At 39.4% G+C, this 21,125-nt stretch overlaps 1 pseudogene across 1 annotated transcript in view; it reads right to left on the reverse strand.

Annotated features, from left to right (window-relative positions):
- Window positions 1-333: 333 nt before the first annotated feature.
- The window catches only part of LOC145486374 (uncharacterized), a 49,873-nt pseudogene continuing 29,081 nt past the window's right edge, over window positions 334-21,125 (reverse strand). Inside the window, exons 10-22 of the transcript XR_014049270.1 lie at window positions 18,774-18,839; window positions 17,704-17,778; window positions 16,987-17,055; window positions 16,072-16,143; window positions 15,720-15,791; window positions 12,510-12,578; window positions 11,795-11,866; window positions 11,245-11,316; window positions 6,037-6,093; window positions 5,647-5,843; window positions 4,560-4,679; window positions 2,269-3,786; window positions 334-527 (exon numbers count right to left, since the gene is read on the reverse strand). The product of XR_014049270.1 is annotated as an uncharacterized LOC145486374 (transcript). The remainder of the gene's footprint in view (window positions 528-2,268; window positions 3,787-4,559; window positions 4,680-5,646; window positions 5,844-6,036; window positions 6,094-11,244; window positions 11,317-11,794; window positions 11,867-12,509; window positions 12,579-15,719; window positions 15,792-16,071; window positions 16,144-16,986; window positions 17,056-17,703; window positions 17,779-18,773; window positions 18,840-21,125) is intronic.

Here is a 21,125-nt window from a genome sequence, read left to right on the forward strand (position 1 = left end):
CCGATCAATGAATGTTGACAAACTTCACACAAGTGTTACAGTCATACAGTCACGGCTAAACTGACCAATGAGTTTCAAAATTAACGGCTCGGCTTATAACATCACCCAATGATTAACACTATCCACTTGACTCTGCACATGACTTCTGTTCATTTTGTGGAAACGTCAGTCACCAACAACAGTTCTTTTTAAAAGTACCTTCTCCCACACGATCCCACTATAAGACCTTCTGATACACGTGGGTTTGTTTGACTATTCACTATCTTATAACCAACCATATCGATATCAATGTCAAAGTAGCACTGTCTAATTTGGTGATGTCTGTTCTGTCCATTACGTATACTCTTAGATCAAGTAAGCCTGTGCGTCGGAAGGTTCTGCACTTGGGGAAGAAAAGGAAAATCTCTTGAACATTGCCACCACTTTGCTTTTGAGAAAAACGATTCCTCGGCGAAAGAAACTCCACCATCGCAACGGGCACAGAAGAACTGCCCTCCAGAAGAATCGCACATAAAGGAATCCCTTAACTAAAAAAAAAGTTGTAGTTAGTATTATCCATATCACACCATTAAGAAACGTTTTTTTGGTCCCTACGTAAGCCTAAATCACAATCCCTCGCTTTTATTTTACAGTCTTATAACGTTATATGTACTTATTGGCTTAGTGGAAGGGCCGGACGGGAAAATATTTTGCTCGAGTTTCGTACGTCCTGACCTCGAGCCAAATATTTTCCCGTCCGGCCCGACCTAACTCAGTCAATAAGCATTTTATCATATGACCACTTATTATAAAATAACTGATCATGAGCGACTACGCGCGCTTTCATTGGTCGAAAGGTGTGTTAAGATGAGAGTATGTAAACACGGTTGTGACGTTTTAGCTTCGCGTGTATTTTTGAGAATTATTTTATAAAAGCAATAGAACACTTTTTCCGTGTTTAAATAGCCTCATCTAAACACTCGGGGGTTGGGAGAATTCTAGAAAGTTATGCAAACCCGAGACGTAGTCGAGGGTTTGTATAACTGTCTCGAATTCTCCGAACCACCCTCGTGTCCAGATGAGGCTATGTAAACACGGAAAAAGTGTTCTATTGCTTAAGTGTTGACTATTCTGTTAGAACCTAAATAGGACGCGATTACATAACATCAGACGGCCGCGCGCGGAACAACTACAAAAAAGATTTTACAATAAACACTTGTCATTTATTTCTTCGCGTCGAACAAGAAACACACAATTCATCGAAAAACACGACTCGTTTGCTCATGTTTGTTTTTCAATGTAAATCAACAATTTCAATACATGCTAACGAACAGAAAGTTGACATAAAGCTATCAAAAATATGTCAAAACCATCAAAAACTTAGCGAGTGACAAAAGTTCGCTTTACGCTTCAATAAAATGTCAGCGTCGTTTCAAGGTATTTGTTGACCTCTTGGATTCCCTTGAACAAAGGAGAACTAGCAACTGAATATTAATGACACCGATGTTGAATCCCGCAAACAGTGCCTGGGTTTGCTGACTTTGCTGGCTTTGCTGTGTAGTGGAAATTCAAGCGAGTTTTATTATCTGTATGAACTGTACGGTAATGAACTTGTGTTCGTATTAAGTTTTGTCTCTTCAAACAACACTGATGTAGAAACCGCAAAGCAAATTATCCTACTGTACATATGGTATGTTTGTGATGTCTCTGATTTAACCAACTTCTCCCAGAAACTCTGGAAACTCGAAGAAAACTGAAGAAAACATTTATATCGTGCTTTGTTTTCTTTACGTTGTCTTCTTGCTTTTGACCCAAGAGAAATTTTTGATGCTTTCCACTAGGAGAAGTTTCGCCTCAAGAGTCTGCTTTTTCCAAAGGTAAATTATCGGACAGTTCATCCGGAAAAGTTGTTTTCTTGACCGGCTGTTTGCTTGTTGTGGGCTTCTGAGAAAGTTTGGATTTCCTCAATTTAAAAAAAAACGTCATGTCATTAACTCGCATCGATCTTGCCGTACGCGTTCCTTGTAGGGCCGTACGGTTTTTCCAGCCCTATCGCTTCCACGCGTACGGCCCTCATACGGGACCTTTTTTCCTATGGTTTTCCAAGGAAATTGCGAAATAATTATTATTTAGGAACTGCCGCCTTCTCCTTATTTTTTCCTTATCTTGGATTTTATCAATTAAAAAAAAAAACGGCTCGAACATAGTTAAAACTGACAAAGAAAGTGAATGGTACCTAAAAATACCAATAAGGTCTAATAAGAATACGGCTTTAGCCCATGCACTTACCAATGGCAAATAACAACACAGAGGCGTTAAGGAGCACAAAAATGACATTCAAAACGACGGAGTCGTTCTGCATCTGGTCCTGGTGGTCTGGTCTCCAGTTTGTATATACTACACCAAGGCAAACATCAAAGAAAATGACCCACAGCACAAACGTTTGCAGTCGATCTTCAAACTTTCCTTTTATTGGTCGAAAGAAGGTGTACGCTACTCCAAATGCGCTCACTGTTAACATAGTGAAGCTAATTTGAGAGGGACTTTCAGATCCGAAAAGAAACACCAGTGAAATAAGAATTAGCTTACGATACATCTCTGTTATCTCCCAGAACCAAAATTTCTTCTTATAGTTTTCAAAGAAAACTTTCAAGCCAAAAGAAATTTCTTCTTCTTCCTGTGACTCACGGTATTTGTACATGAGAGACAACACCAGAAGAGGAAATCCCAAAGGATAAAATGCAAACACAGCAGCAATGGGCCAGAAAAAGTTGTGACGAGGAGTAAAACATTGTATGGAGTAGTCCGCTCTCAGGAAGAAATTACATTGACTCTTTTCATCTGTGAAACACGTCTCTACACATGCGCCAGGAAGAGGCAGAGTTTGAATAATTGTTTTACTTGTTGTCGAGTAAGAAGTCAGTAGAAACAGAAAAATGTTCCGATAGCAGGATTTCTTCAAACTTGAAACTGCACGTAGTTTCTCGCTATCAGGAATATCCACCTTCGTTTTGACGTATCTCTTTTTGAGGAAAAGATAAAGAAGAATTATGAAAACAACAACAACATTCAGAGAAATGATCCCTAGGAATTTGGCAAACTGATCCATCCGCAATTGAGAATGAATGCAGCTTAATGGGGCAAACTGCAAAATATTTCCTTCGAACAAGTTGAGATATTTTTCCATAGAGATCAAAGCTACCGGCCATCGAACTCTCGCCAACGCCGAGAAGATACCGGCAATAACTTGGTAAAATCCAATCACTATTTTAAAGCAGGACATGATGATATCTGCAATGGTTCGATCATTCTCAGTCTGCTTCGAGTCTCCCCAAAGAACCATCAGAAACACAGCAACAAAGAGTACAACCAACAAAATGGATGAAATTATTGTGACAGTTAACCGTGGACATTTCAGACAGTTGTTAAATCGGAAGTAAAAGCCGTTTGTACAAGAAGCACACAAGATCCCTTTATATCCTTTTTGGCATTCTGAGTTAATCCCTCCCTTGCAGGAATTGGCATGAGGACATTTTATTGGTTTTGGTAGTGAAGCCGTAAACGTGGAAAAGGTGTTGTTGTATTCAGGTCCAAAAGTGTGGATGTTGTTAACAAAGCTCCCATAACGCTCCTTCAGAGTTTGGTCAGACCATTTCCAGAAGTAATTCGGCGCAAGTATCGCTGTATCGTTCTCACAGACAAAACCATAGGCGGGACAGGCTGAACAGGCTCCAAAACGATCCAAGCGATATAAATTGCGCAGGCATCTGCATGCACGATAACCAGCGGTCTCATTCGATAGAGTTCCTGATGAAAGGAAAAATAATTAATGAATCTATTTAAAACTATAAGTGTGGACAAATCTCAGTCAGTTAAATAGCAAAATAGCATCAAATGTGTATACTTTCATTCAAAATTACTGGATATGAGATTTAGCAGGATTAAGGCCGAGGGTTATAGAGCCAAAGGCTGGGACGGTTAACACAAACTAGGTATTTGTTTCGTTTCACATTTGTAGCCTCTAAAGCTCTATTTTCGGTAATTGTGGGATATCTCAAATTTCCTTCTCCCAACACAAGTGACAGTGCGTAGCCCAATGACGCCATGTCTGCTGCAACAAAGCTATTGCGGGTAGATGTTGAATATTCAATTAAATTGACTATATCAGGAGTCCACGGGCTCTGGGTGTATGCTCTCAGCCAAAGAGGACACAAAATGCAGAGTGATTATTTGTTAACTCCGCTGTACTATTTTCGCTTTTGTTTCGATGAAATATAAAAATTTGTTTAACCTACGTGCAGACGTCTAATATGAAATGAAGAATATGGTAAACGTCTAGACACAGACCAAGCTTAAAGTAAACACGCTTCCACATTACACAGACAGCCTAGTAAACCGTGGGAAAACGTGTGACTGAATATCATTAAAAATTAGTCTTGGTTTTTGGATGTCAAAGTTGCGTGTGTTTGCCAAGCAATCGCTTAGCGTAATCATGCAAAACCAAAAGAAATGCGAATTACTTTCGACACTCAAGTAAAAACCACTCTAGCCAATAGCTGAACCAAAAACACATTCCTTACCATATGGGCATGCCCGGCAGCTAACGGCACTTGTACCAGGACGATCTTTCTCGGAGACAAAAGTACCATTACTGCATGTTTTACAATCAATTTGCCCCATTTGATCCTGGTAAAAACCTCCTGTGACGCAAAAGAAAACAAACAAACAACAAAAAGCAGAATAATCAAGTTATGATGTGAGCTTTCAGCTATATAATTGGTTTACTTTTTTTTATTTTCCTTTCAGCATTTGTTTCATTTGGTCAAAATAAATATGGAAAAAGCCCTTGGTGGTTATAAAGCAGTCACCACATTTAAATTAACAGACGAGTAGCATTTGGTGCTATGAAAAGCAGGATAAAACTGGCATTATAATTGACCAGAGATCGATTCCCACCCCCCTCCTCCCAAAAAAGATCAACTATATATCAAATCTATTCCATACATATCCATATGAATCGTGGAAAAATGACCAATAAATTTGTTGCGCAAAATTAAGAAAGTCATATGCGCCCTCTTGTATCAGCATCACCCGATATGTCCAGCAACCACCAGCTATAAAACATCTAATCCATCCAACGGAAGAGGGATAGCTTAGGGCTCACTACTCCTAGTTTGGGAGAAAATGTGGAAGGAGGAGGAGTTGTTTAAAGAATTTGATTTCTTGGACAGTAATTTATACAAAATTTGGCCTATATCACTGTGGAACAGTTGCCCACCGAAAACCAATTAGTCGAGGAAGAAGTTAATACACTTTGTTATACAGCTACCGGCTCCATATACCAGAGAAGGCATAAAGCCCATGTTGATACTTGGTGCCAGAGCACAGTGCCCGAGTACAATTCTCGCTGGACAATAATGTGAACACACCTTTGTTTTTTTTTCTAAATACAGAGTTCCCATACCCAGGTACAAGGTCTCGACCTTGTACTCGAGCACCAAATGGTACTTGGATACTTAGACTACCAGTGTCTGAACGCAACACTATTTTGTGCCGGTGTCCAGGCATCAGTGCTCGGGCGCCAAGTGTGAACGAAGCTTAAGATACAATTTTCGTGGCAGTGTGTATCAGGAATTTTATTTTTTTCGTCAATATTCTGGCAGTTACCTGCCGGACACATTTCACAGGAGTCATGCTTGCCTCTGTAGGTACCAGGTACACAAAGACTGCAATTTAAACATCTGGAGTCATTAACGTATCCAGTGTGACAATTATGACACACAAAGCCCGAGCCTGTCAAACCGATTTTGTAATCCACGTCTTGGAGCAAAAAGATATGGAACGATGCTGACGGGGCGCACTTACTGTGTGGATATAAAATATGACAATATGCACAATTATTTCTTTCAAGTGAGAAAGTCGTATTCTTTCTTAGTACTAGTAATTAATTTCTTTTTAAAATTAAGATGGTAATAATAATGATAATAATAATAATAATAATAATAATAATAATAATAATAATAATAATAATGATAATACTAAATAAGGTTTACTCACATAGCTGCAGCGTATCTCCCTCGAGGAAATTGGCGAAGGTTTTCACACGTTATAGACCTGTAGGTTATTACTGATGGTTAGCTCACAAAATGCCAATTTCAGCTTTCCTAAAACGGTTACCTTAAGACCGGTACCTACTTTTGTTAGTGCGCACACGTTCTGCGTATCACGCAAGACATGGTTTAACTGCCACGCACGCGCTAGGGTTGGCATTGACGTAATCAACTACCCTACCAAGGTCACGACTGAAATGAGAGCAAAGTTTTCCTTCTGTGACCAAACCAAGTTTGATGAACCTGCACTAAACTTAGGCACACCAGAATAGCAACATATATCCCTAACCACTCACTGTTAACGGCTTCCAGCTGAAAAACTAGCTGTTATCTGTCGAAAATTATACTGGAATCCAACTGTAAATATATACCTACAGTACAGGTCACCCAAGCGTAATATAAGAGTTTGTACCTTGAGTTTTTATGGAGAACAATGGTTGAAATATAAGAGTTTGTATGGAAATTAGGAGATGACATTTAATTCGTTCAATGTATGGGTAATTTACCGAATAAAGACCCTTGAACATTCAACGTTGTCATTTTATCTCATCCTGCAGAGTTTAAACGAGATCTGAGCGAATTTTGATATATTTGTCCTACGGTGTTATAATAAGAGACATGTTTGGAAACTGCAGCCAGTTTGGCGACAAAACACTCCTCAGAAACGAGTCAAATTTGCACACAAAAATAGCATATACTCACAATATTTCTCGCTGAACTCACAAGGCAAGGCCTATACTTTCTCTCTCTGCAGTCCAATGAAGTGCGCATTCAGTTTTCACCGTGTTAGCTGGGCAAAAAGTTGAAATATGACCGCATAAATAGCGGAAAATGATGCTCGTAACTCCCAAGTTGATCAGTTGATCAGGGGAACGTTTTGAAATCCATCACGGAATTAGACAGGATGCACCTTCAAATTCCTCCTCCAACAGTATTTACTCACAATATTTCTCGCTGAACTCAAAAAGTTCTTCTGACGGGCAGACATGTGAGACAAAGTTTGTAAGGTCAAAATTCCGTGCCCTCTACCCGTGAGGTGGTAAATGACAGGTTACCAGTCTCGGCCGAGCGGTGACGACAGCAAACTGATCAACTTGGGAGTTACGAGCATCATTTCCCGCTATTTTTGCGGTCATATTTCAACTTTTTGCCCAGCTAACACGGTGAAAACTGAATGTGCACTTCAATGGACTGTAGAGAGAGAAAGTACAGGCCTTATCTTGTGAGTTCAGCTAGAAACATTGTGAGTATATGCTATTCTTGTGTTCAAATTTGACTTGTTACCGAAGAGGGTTTTGTCGCCAAACTGGCTGCAGTTTCCTACCTGGGCTCTTATTATAACACCGTAGGACAAATATATCAAAATTCGCTCAAATCTCGCTTAAACTCTCCAGGATGGGATAAAATGACAACATTGAATGTTCAAGAGTCTTTATTCGGTAAATTACCCATACATTGAACGAATTAAATGTCATCTCCTAATTTCCATACAAACTCTTATATTTCAATCATTGTTCTCCATACAAACTCACGGCACAAACTCTTATTTAGGCTTGGGTGACCTGTGCCTGTAGATGGCCTAGTTTGCGCGCAAAACAATGTTTTATTTACTAGGGAAGTGACAAGAAAGTTGTAACGGGCACCGTAAAATAAAACAAACAATTCACTTAACTTTAGAAAAACGCGTGGTTACCCCCTTTTTTATGTTATCTAATGGACGCGGCAAGCCTGTGCCACATATGATTAGTTTCTGGTTTTGAGTAAAAGCTATACACCGAATGCAGATATGGCGGACCACTCGGTCGGCGCCCGGAACAAGCTGCATAAAAGCGAGACTAGTCAGGCTTTTAGTTTTTGTTTTGACAATACCTCCCCAGAAAAGTCTTGCTTCGTCGTCGATGCATATGTGGTCTGTTTTATTTCGCTGTCCCTACGAGTTGCTGTGTTTCTGAATGACACGAGAAGGAATAAAAATGTTTCACCGTTCGCCTCTAAGGGAAAATAGTGGATCAATGCAATTCGTTGAGACGAGTAAGAGTAGTTCACGATAGCCGCGGAAACTAAAGTTTGTTTGTTACAGGTCAGGCTAGAAGATTTTAGAAAATCGTTTTAAAGACGGGCTTATGGGGGGTCTGGTTGTGTTCCAACATGATTTCCATGGCCAGTACCTTCCCCACGGTAAAGATAAAAAGCTCTTCTTGAGGGTTTTAAAAGAAGAAGTTGTTTACGTCCGCGTCCACTCGCACGGAATCGCAAGAAAAAAATACTACGGTGCGATAACCAAGCGAATGATCTTCAACTTCCCCCTTCGTTGAAACCAGTGAAAGCATTGAGCCAAATGACAACGGCTTGAAGCTAAATGCGATCGCTTACACATTTTCTAAGATCTTCAGGCCTGAAATGTAACAAACTAACTTAAACAGTTCCTTCGGCGATCGTAAGCTCCTTTCCTTCCACTGCTTTCCCTCAGAGGCGAACGGGGAATCTGGAAAAACAAACAAACAAAAAAAAAACACTTTCTCTTCTGTGGAAGATTTCCCACCCCTCTGGTGGTAATCAGGAACGACACAAAAGCTCGTAAGGAGGGCGAGAAAAAAACGGACCAAATCGACGACGAAGCAAGACTTTTCTGGGGAAGCATTGTCAGAACTAAACATCAAAGCCTTACTAGCCTCGCTTTCATGCGACTCGTGCCGGGCGCCGACCGAGTTGTCTGCCATATTTGCATTCGGTGTATTTAGACTGTACTTTAGCTGAACCAGAAGAAGGCTGTCAGAAACGCTAAAAGCGCTCTAGCAACGATTTTGTTATTAAAAACATACTAGACGTGGTTTTTATTTGACCATTTACTATGTAGTCTTAAGATCTTTGTAAAAGTGTTTGTTTTTCTGTATGTAAATCTGTGAAAGATATCCTTTCCTTCTTTTTTCAGAAAAATGCTGATGTCAGCATTTTTGTTGAGATTCAAGGCTAATTATCTCGAACACATATATATTAATAATTAATGATTCATTTCTAGCGCATTACATCAAAAATCTCAAGGGTCTTACAAAAAATAGTGATAATTAGGATCAAGGGTCCTTTACAATAATTAATTACAACGTAAAAACTAAACAAAAAACAAGATTGGCATGCTTGAAAGATTAAACAAAAAAGTTTTTGAAAATATCAACGAACGAGGCGCTTCTCACGACTAGCGGAAGGTCATTCCAAAGTGTGGGTGCACAAGATGAAAAAGCGCGACCACCATAGTTTTTTTGTGCTAAACACCAGTCTGTACAGTCGCAGGTTGTCAGTGGCGTTTGACGGGACGTTGTCTATAATATTAGCAAATTGGCTAAGTACTTAGGAGCGAGACCATTTAAAACCTTGTAGGTAATGAGAAGAATCTTAAAAGGCGATACGTTTATGCACAGGCAGCCAGTGTAGCTACGAAGAATTGGAGTGTTGTGTTCCATTTTCCTTGGTTTTGTAATTAATCAGGTAGCTGAGATCTGAATGCGGCCCTATGCCCTACTAAGGGCTATAAGGAATTATGATGATGACGATGAGTTCTGAATGCGTTGGAGTTTGGAGTTCTCTTTATCGGGGAGACCGAACAAGACACCATTACAATAGTCCAACTTCGACGATATGATACAAAGACGTGTACCAATTTTTCCGTGCTTGCTTGATCGAGGTACTGCCGAATACTCCTAATACGCTTAAGGGCATAGGATGCAGACTTCCAAAGGTTGCAAGGCTGCCCCCATTTTTCTTTGTGGATTTCAATAGTAGTTGCAAAGATCTACTTTTTCCTCATGGTCCTAATATAATCTGGCGCGAAAACCTTAAGTAGGTAGGTAAAAGGTAAAGTCTGCATGCGAGCCAACTGGCCCATCAGGCCGGAGCTTATCCCGGTTCCTGTAGCACGAAGCGACTAGGAGTATTTCTACTCCCCCTGGATGGGATGCTAGTCCATCGCAGGGTTACCCCCGGCATTAAGTTCGCCGGTACCCATTTATACACCTGGGTGGAGAGAGGCACTGTGAGAGTAGAGTGTCTTGCCCAAGAACACAACACAATGTCCCCGGCCAGGGCTCGAACCGAGACGAGCGCACTAACCATGAGGCCACCGCGCCTCTCACATGGATGTGTTTTGTTCACGATTACTGTAATGTTTTATCCAGGATACTCATCCTTGCACGGGTGGATAAACTCACTACTCGCTTTCGGCACCGGTTTAGAAACTGGCAGAGCAGCATTCTCTTTTCAGGTGACTTAACTTTGGTAATGTTTAGGTAAAACAAATGGAGACTAAGCAGAATTTTAAATATTTATAACGTGCTGTGCACAAAGTTCAAACCATGTTAAAAAAAAAACCTTCCGGATATATTGAAGTTTTAAACTCATAAACTCATCAATGCGATAACCCCATTCATTTGCGGCTGGTAGGAAGAAACTATATTCTCGTCGCCACGAAACTTCGCCACACTGCATTGCCATGGTATAACATTGTCCCCTTCGTAAGCAGAACCATGCGAAGATGGCGATACAATGCAGCAAACCCGTTACTTTGTATTAACCCAGTTTGAGGTCTGTGTAAGAGAATTTGACCGAGGAAGTGAATAAAGACGGCAGTGAGGTCTATACTCATGACCGTGGCCAAGATTAGCACATACAGACTGACCAAACTCGGTTAATAAGATGTTTATTATATAGCCAAACAAGGAACCTTCAATAGGCCATTTCCGAATTGTCTTTTGCCTCTGTGTCAAAACGAGTCTACATGCGAAACAATTCATATGAAAATGAGATCCACCTACAGGTTCATTTTCATGCAAATCAAAGTCATTTTCATAAGAAAGGTTTTGCACATAGACTCGTTTTGAAACAGGGGCAAAATATGACATGGAAATGGCCTACTCTTTGAAAGTCGTTTGATGTAACTGGTTCGTGGTTGTTGAAACCTGCGATTAGGCGCTTTTTGAGGTGATCGCAGGTTATGGTGGTTACCATTTTGGTGTCGAATTAGCATGATGCTTGTCTGGCGAAAATCTAGACTGTGATTTTAGGCAATCGTGTTCTTGAATTTGAGAGACATGGCAATGTAATAAGTAATATTAAAACCACTGAATATTAGTGATTTCTCTGCTGATGTTATATCTTTACTTACACTTCGCTATCGGATTTCATTTCGTCAAATATCCCATCTGGTAACGAGCTAAATGGGTTATCAAATACAGTACTGAAAAAAAGAAAAGCAACAATTGTTGATCGTCAACTGCCTTTATAATGCCAATATATTTTCATGTTTTATAATGTATTTAATGTTGTTATTTCAATGACCTCAATAGCCTAATACAACAAAATCTGTTACAGTGATGAAAGAAATGTTCTGCATGCGAAACGTAGACAAGTGAGTTTTGTTTGGATTATATCTTCTAACTTGATCTATTGTTTAATTTAGTTTTTAAATTATTCAACTCCAACCCTCTGACGTACCCGCACACCGCCAACTCTACTTTAGTACAGGGAACCCCTTCCGTGGGTTTTCGTTGTAATAAGACATACCTAAGACACTTTGCTTTGAACAGATAGCCGTAAACTTGCTTTTTAAGATGACATATTTTTGTCAGTTATGACGTAACCTGACGTCGTCTGACATAATTTGAGTTATTTAATTTCGCCACCTTCGAATTTCCTCAAGCTGCCACAATACTTACAGTAACTTGAGGTCACTGAGTCCCTTAAAGGCTTTACTTTCGACAGTTTTGATTGCATTGCCGTGGAGGAACCTATACCAAGAAAAACATATGCTCATGCTAACTACATTTGCTTTTGAACTGGCAGATCCCAGCAGTTTTATGTAAGTTGGGATTAATAATGACGTAACCACTGAGAGGTGAGATTTCGTCTACCTATTACTGAATGCTGAATTTTATTTAGTTCGTGATCGTCCACGTCAAACCCCAAGTATCTTGTCTAGGCTCTCGTTACTCATCTGGCCTATTAAGTTGAACTTTAACAATAACTGCCACAATAGTCATGTTTCCGTTTTCCTGTTGACCTTTGTCCGTATATGTGGCGAAAACACCCTAGTTTAAGCTTTAAGTGCTTTAAATACTACAACCAAGGACAAAACTAGTTGAGACAAATTGAAAAAAGAAAATCTTTCGTTTTTCTGTTGCACTAACTAAAATCCAAAACCTCGTTAATAAGTGTCGGTTTTCTCTCCTCCTCGCCTCTTTCAAAGTTGTTTTGGATAACACAAGAACTGTACGATCCGTTGGTTTTCAAACCGAAGCGACATTGAATGGGGTTAGGAGAGGAGAGCGACTTTGATGTGGTTTGATTACATCGTGGTATCGCGTGCAGATAACACATTGATAAAACTGTTTCAACAGTTTTCTCTAGGGTTGTACCAAGTCTGCTACTTACAAAGAATGCAGAGGAGTTTCAGCAAAAATATCGTTTCCAATAAATGTCAAACTGTTTTTAATCAGCATCCTTTCGAAGAAAATAAAATAAAATAATATAAAATAAAATAAAATAAAAAAATGATTGAAAATGTCAATAACTGACCAAGTTACCACAACTAGGTATGATTACTACAGTCCGAAATTGTAAATATCTGGCTGTTGTGCTCCTTGTTCATCATTTTTGTTCGTCATTTTTTCCCTATACAGCATGCAAAGAATTAGTTGATTAATTCTGGTGTGCTCAATGTTGAATAAATGTCTTAAAGGAGAACGGAAGGCTAGCAGTCGTATTTTAAATGGGAGCTTAAAACTATTGAAATAGCTTAGATTTGTAGTAAAAAGCAAGAAAAAGTGAATTTTACCTATCGAAAGTGACGAAAAGAGTACAAAACCCGTGGTCATTTTTTCAAAATTGAACGTCCGCCATTTTGGACATCTTTCCTTCCGGTTACTTCCATAAAAGGAATACCCGCCGCCATGTTGTGACGTCACCACGCAAATGCATTTTTTTTTTCATGTCAACAAAATTTGTGAAGAAACGATCTTGAGTCGAACCTGCATTTAGCTTGCATTATGGCTGAGATCGAGCCTTATTCTTTTGAACCTATGCGAGACAGTTCAGAGTCAGAGGAAGACGATGTGCACGAGAGTCAAGATGAGCGCCTAAGAGGAAATACATCGTGGTGTGTACGCGAGTGTTGTGCGAACTGGGAAGTGCAACAAGGAAGCCGTAAATAAAATACAATTTCAAGTGAATAACACTTTTGTATTCAGCAGATGTTGATTATTTTGGCACTATATATATGGGAAGCTGATAAACAGCCAGAGACTCGGTAGGAAGAAAGTGTTGTTTGATTTATTTCATTTATTTCGCATTTTGTCGTGGCGTGCGTGGCAGGCTCACATGGCAGTGAAATGGTTGCGATATAACCTGTTCATATTTTTTTGGGTTCAGACATAAAGGCAGCTCAACCGACTTCTAGATGTATAACATAGCACCCTCTCTTTCAAACGATTTGTTTACAAAGGAAATTCGAAGTCCTAGAGATCGCTATCGTGGGTTTGTGTCAAGCGCGCAGAATTAGAGCACCAAGAGAACTAAATAACATGTAAGCTTATGTACACAAATGGTCACAAATAATTTGCCAGCTGTGAGATTTATTTCGAACGTTTCGTTGAGCTCAGTTAACCCTCCAACATAACATTCAATTATGCACAAACATAACATTTCATGCTTTACAGTACGATGTATAATTCGATTTGACGGTAATCTCAGTGAAAACGCGGTACTGGAAATTGGCGTGTTTTTCGCCTGTGCGCAGTGACGTCATGCTATGCGCCCAAGCCTTCAACATGGCTTCCAAAATGGCGGACGTTCAAATTGTTCAGGTACGGAGCTTTTTGCTGTTACAATCAGGCTAAAAAGTTAGTTCACATCCTAAAGCATAGCGATTTGATTACGACGTATACTGTGCTTTCATGGGTTTTCGCCTTCCGTTCTCCTTTAAAGATATGACGTACTCACGATGTCATACAGGGAGTTGGTGGAAAAAATCATGAACTATTCAGATGACGTCAAAATGTGGTGGAACAAAAAAAGTGACACACGAGGCGATGGCCGAGTATGCTACTGATGTTCTCAGCGCATTTTGACGTCTTCTGTGATCTATTACTGAACAGACGCACGACAACATGCGTGGAATCTATTTGTTGTCTATTATAAAGAAACATACCACTGCAGAAAAAGCTTTTCTATTTCAAAATCTTCCAACATATACCTATTGTCTATATAAAAGAAAGCAAACTCATTGGTTGCTATGCGCAGCAAATACTTGTGACTGGTGTAGAGAAATAACGCCGCTATCAAAGTTGAATCAAGCGTTGCTTGTCGTGGAATGGAAAACTTACAGCAAAGGCAGAATAAGACTGTGAAATCCATAAATCTTATTCAAAACTCTTGAAATAGGCGTTTATAGTGACGTTGAAAATTTGGTGATTCTCAAGTGCATTTGCATTGAGATAGTGTCAGAGACACTTTCTAGCTGCTATATAGACGGCCGTGAGCTGTAGTTTGTTATACTTTGCTCGTTGCCGTGCCCTGAAACGAACTGAAACATTCGCATCGTAAAACAAGGTTATGTGTTTATTTTTAAAAAAAGGGGTGTTGTGATGTTTCTTTCCTTACACCAATCTGGGTAAACAAAAGGGCTTTGACGGGAAAATGTAGGAATTCGTGGCCGGAATCAGTCATCCGAAAGTAAAAGGCTATGCGAAAAGTTTACAAGTAGTACAAACTTCATGCGCTCGGCGAAGTGATTTAACGACAATTTTCAAACGTTTTGGGAATGGAATGAAGGTTAGTTCTAGAAACGCTGCTTCTGAAATTTATTCCGGATTAATTTGCTTATGTTAAAGACAATGAAGTTCGTGTTTCTCCGTATTTTGCTGCAAGAATTAAATTATTGCTTGGGCCGATGAAATTCTTTTATATCGTGTTATGCATGCATTCATTGAATTTAACCTCAAACCTAAAACTACTGATATGCTTAATGTTAACTCGAAAGAAACCTTTCAACAACTCAAATTGATCATTCTAGCCCAGCTGTAGTGAAAACTGCGTCCTCCACAGACCGTGGAAAGCAATGAAAGCGTTTAACACTTTCTTCTAAACTCAAGCGCAAACGAATGGAATCGGCGTAAAATTTTGGCCATGGAAATTTAAAAAAGATTATGAATTTAAGTTATATTGCGACCATATTTTGGTCCTGTTTTCTTTAGCTTTTCAATGGATAAAAGGTATTATGTTGAATTAAAAGATAATGATGTTATTGATATCTCAGCCAGTGAAAACCAAAAATATCTATAAAGCTTATGTTTTCACTAGTGTTCTGAGTTCTCTAGTTCTCAAGGAGTGCTGCGTATTGCCATTTGCTCACTGGTACAATAAACGATAGGTTTTTGACCAATCAGGGGGCGGTGCGTAGTATGCAAGTTATTGTATACACGTGATTAGATATAAACACCAGAGAAAGATCTCGATCACTGAAAACATGGCGTCACGTGCGTTTAATACTCCAATATTCTCTAATTCGTATCTTCATTTGCAACTTGACTGAGATTGCAAGTTTCAATTAAAAGACACGAGTGGCTGGGCACGAAAGCAACTTACAGATAACGTAGATTTTTAAGTCCAGCAAATGTGCGAGTACTGATATTAGTAATTCTGTTGAAGCTTAAGAACCTGTTGATGAGAACAAAGGAAAAAATGTTGAGCAAAAATAACTAAATAAACACATCAATAGGGGAAACATCAATGAGAAAAAGCAAATTCCAGATACAGGATCCATTTCACAGCGCATAAGAAAATTAAATAGACAATTTCCTAGAAGTCATATATGATCAGAAAATGAACTTAAGAGATACGTAAGTAAGTAACTTTATCTCACCAGGGTAGCCCATTCAGAGATACTAGATGTTTACCACTTAATCATATTTACGCCAAACTCTCTCAATATACTTACAGCATCAATAAACTGCTGGATCCATTAAATAGATAGTCCGGTAGAGACTTTAGTTTGTTAAATGATAAATCGCTGTGAGGGATGGAAAGGCGCAAAAATAAATTACAGAAGCAATGTTTAAAGAGATTACCTTTCTGTGAGTAGAATGTCGAAAAGTCGTTAAGAATAACTTATAGAATGTGTTCATGGTCACGCAATAAAAAATAAAATCGAAAACCGTTCAGTGGATAAAGTCAAGAAATTGTGATATTATGGCCAACAAATAAAGTAGACAGTTCTCTAAGTTTAAGGTGTGTGCGTTGTCCTAAAGTTGAGATATTCGTCGAAATGTTCCGCGCAAAATTATAGAGCCTAGTATGGAGCCGCCATGTTGGAGGACCTCCTTAGTCCTCCAATATGGACAGTACGTTGAGAAAATTGTGGGTGACTTGATTTATATTATATTTGTATGGGGCTACGTTTTTCACCCGGAACTGATTTGCTGCTGATTTGCTCTGTTTTCAGCTTTAACATGGTTTTTACAGTTTTGGAAATATATTGTTGCCACGGATGTTTCTCCTGACTGCAGTTCATGACGCTTTGGTCATTTTATTTAAGGAGCTCAGTAATTCTTGGCAAAGGAAGAAGCTTAATTTTGAAGTAACTGTATCAACTAAATATATGATAAATGAAGGCCAAACCGCAGCAAGGATGGAAGTCAAAATTATCTGTACTGAGTTGAAGCAAGTTATTCGCCATCAGGAATACAGTTTTCCTAAATCAGATGTCTAAAATGTAAATGAGCTATATGAGCAAACTTTTAATGGGTTAGGGGCGAGAGGGCGGTACATAGTCACATTTCCAATTCCGGTCAATTCCTCCACAGTCTTGTTCTGAAGGTTTTCCAGTATTTTAGTCTTTTTCTGTTAAACTTACAGGACTCCTAATGTCGACATGCGAAAGATATTGGTTGGCAAGTAGTCAATCTGATTGTTAGCCAATGACCTGAAAGAAGAAATTATCATTTTCAATGGTTATTCAACTCCTGTGTTTCTCTTTTCTCACCCTGTGTCCCCCAACAAAACCTTGAGGTCTTTACGAAAGAAAGTGAATCTGATTTTTGCTTCGGTGCCTCAAATTTAATCTGCTATGGATCGTATACATGCAAAGTATGATTAAATGAACCATAATTCAACTTGGAAAATATAGATTGTCTCAACTAGCATTGCGCGCATTTGTATAGACAATAATATACTGAAGCAACCTATAGGGGAAACCCCTCATGTATGAAGTGTTTTCGAATCACATCCAATCACGCGATCGCGATATTTAAGAAAAGCTCCGAGAGTAAAAGAACACGGCCGAATGACCCATTTAACCTAAAGAGACAATTGATCGCTCGCGTATTTTATTTTTGTCTCGTTATCATGGTCTGTATGACAAATGCAGGTCAGTTTTCTTTTGAATAAAAAACATGGATTTCTTTCTTCTAATTATAAGTGAAATGTGGGCGTTTTTCGTGTGGTTCTTTCTCTTCTTATATCTTACAGTTATCACAAATGATATTTCAACAGTCTAGAATTAATACAGAATCATTTTATCACCATTAGTAATGAAATCAAAGGAAATCTTTTCATAGATCGTTATACTTACAGCTCATACAGAAAATCAATTCCAAATAATGTTGCTATACGTGATATATCCCTTATCTGGTTGTTATCCAAATGCCTGAAATAAAAGTGTTGGTTATTATTTAAAATCATTTTCATTACGTCATAAAGACAGGTGTATTTTAAGGCTTTCCAAGAACTCGTCGCCGATTAATTAGTTCTGCTTTACTATACATTGGGTACGTTCTCGTTGGGTACTTCTGCCAGGTAAACACGAAAACATAGGGTTCATTGATTTTGCTTCTGAGATTCAGCACGTTGAAAAATAAACAACACGCTGATTTTGAAAAATTGGCAGAGAACACTCAACATCTTAATTCGCACATGGGAGTCTGTTGAGTAAAAATTCCAAATGATGCCATCCTCCTGATAAAACGTGACATTTAAAGAGGTGTTCTAAACCATCGCACAGCTAAACGAAGCTCAGAGGAACAGCATTCGATGTTGTATGGGACAAAAAAACATTCAAACTTCTTACATATAAGTAAGTTTTTTCATTATTTTCTTAAAACATAGGAAAACGACAGAGAAAGCGATTTATCGATCCACGATCGCTAAGTCCACGCCAAGTTGTAGCAGTGACCACCTGCGCTAATGTTACGATGTTAATGTTCTTACTTATCGGGAGCGCTGGTCACATTAGCTTAAAACCTGCAATTTGTAACGTTTGAAAACTCAGGATTAAATGGGGCAGAGCTTGGACCATTACTGTAACCGAGAATGGATAATCCAGGGAGAGTTAGCAGGCAGTGTGGGAATGAAGTAACAAAACTAACGTAAAATGTTAACTATTAATATAAAGTACGAAGTTTGCTATTCGTCCCTGTTATAGTTATGTGTTTTAATTGGAACATTTGTTACAGTACTGTCCTAACAGTTACCTCATCTAGAACATACTACATGTATATATATTAAATGAACTAGTGTTATAATATTTATATTTGTAATGAGAAATTTAAAGATGTTGTTGTTGCTTTTGTTGTTAATTGGATGGTGTTATAACTATTGAACAACAAAAACAGAAAATACTGACCGCGGAAAATTTTTACTTACAACAGTAGAACGCTGTTAAGACCGGTTAGATCCGGTACTGACGTCAACAGGTTGTCGCTCAAAATGCTGCATGAACAAAAATTATGACAAAAAATATAAACAGCAACCCAAAGTTTTGTTTTCATAAGAAACTGATAAACACTGAGGCTTCACTTTTATTGCTGGGTCTATTAGTTGTATTATTATATGGCTTTGGCTTGTGGTCGATACAACGCGCGTTCTGATTGGCTAAGAAAGAGATCTGAGCGGTCATTATGCAGCCGTAATGCCGAAAGGCCGATTACGGATTATGCAAATTAGGAAGAGCCCGGCTCTGAAAATTCAAGCGCATTGAAACGATGAAAGCCGATTTAAAACAGCAAGAGAAAGTAAATTTAATCCGAGTAGCTAAAAGTTTAGAGATTTTTCCTTAACAAAATTTATATAGAAGTCGTTTTTGACTTACCAGCCGGAACCTTAGCGGGCACTGGTGAAAAACAATCAACGTTTACCGAGTCTGGTAAAGCTAAAATCGCTAAGTGAAAAACACCATCGGCAGATCTGTCATGCATCCTGAGCAGAACACCACGAAGAAACTTATAAGTTATCATCTTAGTCACAATTATTACTGAAATATTGAACTCCACGACAGTTCTCATCAAATAGATTCCCTCGCTTTAGCACAAGCAGGTGTAAATCAGCTTCCAGGATCATCAAATATAAACAATCGGGCGGTTTCTGTCGGTAGCAGTGTTTCTGATAACTGCAGGTAGTTATAGACGTTCACAAGCTTGAAAAGTTCATCCATAAATCCCAGAATGAAGAAGGCGAAGATATGTTGTCCAAAGCGAATGCGGAGATAGAGTTATTCTGAGCAGTACATTCTGAAGCATTAGGGTCCGGACGCACTGGACTGACAAAATTTGTTTGGCCCTTCCAAAAATCTCGACAAATTTTGTCTCTGCCAAATTTTTAATTTATCAAGCGTGGGCGCACTGAATCACAGCAAAATATTTGTTAACCACAAGTGTCAATCACAGGGAAATTAACACCATCGCTTGCGCGCTTTCAATTTGATTACATGTAGTCGTGAAACTTGCACTTGTACTTGTACTCGGGTGACTCGGGTGGACATACGAATGTACAAATTGAGCAGAGCTTGGTCCTGGAGATGCAGCTGGAACGTTAACGTAGACTTGGGAACCGTAATAGTTGTACTGTGCGAACGGATCGTCATGGAGCATACCGAGGTACGAATCTTCCATGTTCATCGTTGATTGCCGCGCAAATATAAATTTAATTTTGGCGGGCTTCGGACTGAAATACTCCGACTAAAAATAGAGATCAAATTTTCTTGATTGACATTTTCCTTCAAATCATGGCGTGTAAATTGACAAATCTGTCAGATTTCACGCCTGACAAAAATTTGTCCTGCTCCGAGGCAGGACGACGGCGTCTTTGAAGTTTGGTAGGCCTTGACAAAATTTGGTAGATCTAAAAATCACCGGACGCACTTGTCTCAGGGAATTAATGACAGATTTTTTCGCAAAATAAACAAAAATTTGCCCAGTGCGTCCGGGCCCATAGTATTTTCTTTCACCGAAAGACCGTTGGTTTGGACTATTTTGAAGCACTTTCTGTCTTTTCTATATGCGTTGACGTTTCGCCACAAAAGTCGGAAGAACTCCCCCATCAAGTTGTGACACCACGATACTAAAATACCTTTTTGAGGCTGTGACAATCATTTTTCCCGTAAAGAAATGTGTTTTTCACCGAATACGTAAAGTTCACTGACTGTGTAGTTCTGCTCTGGGTTTGAGACCATGAATGAATCGGTAAACGCGCGCATCGCCGGATGTAAATTGACGACTTCCGTTCGAATAATTGTTTTCTTTTCTTTAATTCATGAGCCATATAATAAACAACTTAATAACCTCGACCGTTCGGTCGTTGCGGGAAAATCTCAAACCTCGACCTACCGTATTGACCGAGCGATAGCGAGGTCAATACGGCAAGGCCTCAGTTTGAGATTTTCCCGTAACGACCTCACTCTCGGTTATTAAGTATTAAGTAGTTAATAATTATGCAAAACAACACATGCACGAAACGGTTGAAGTAGCCTGCGAACAGGCTCCTGGTTGGGTTTTGTGCCAGCTAGCCGAGTGTGGTCTAGGGCGATCGGAGAGAGCCGAGAGTCGTCTGGAGACGAGGTGGAGCGCATGGAAACAGGCTCCCTGTTGAGCTTAGTGCAAGCTAGCCGAGTGTGGTCTAGGGCGAGCGGGGCGAGTCGAGAGCGGTCTGGTAACGAGGGGAGCGCATGGGAACAGGCTCCCGGTTGGGTTTAGTGCGAACTAGCCGAGTGTGGTCTAGGGC

The sequence above is a fragment of the Orbicella franksi genome, chromosome 1, assembly GCF_964199315.1.
Source record: "Orbicella franksi chromosome 1, jaOrbFran1.1, whole genome shotgun sequence".
Classification (NCBI taxonomy): Eukaryota; Metazoa; Cnidaria; class Anthozoa; order Scleractinia; family Merulinidae; genus Orbicella; species Orbicella franksi.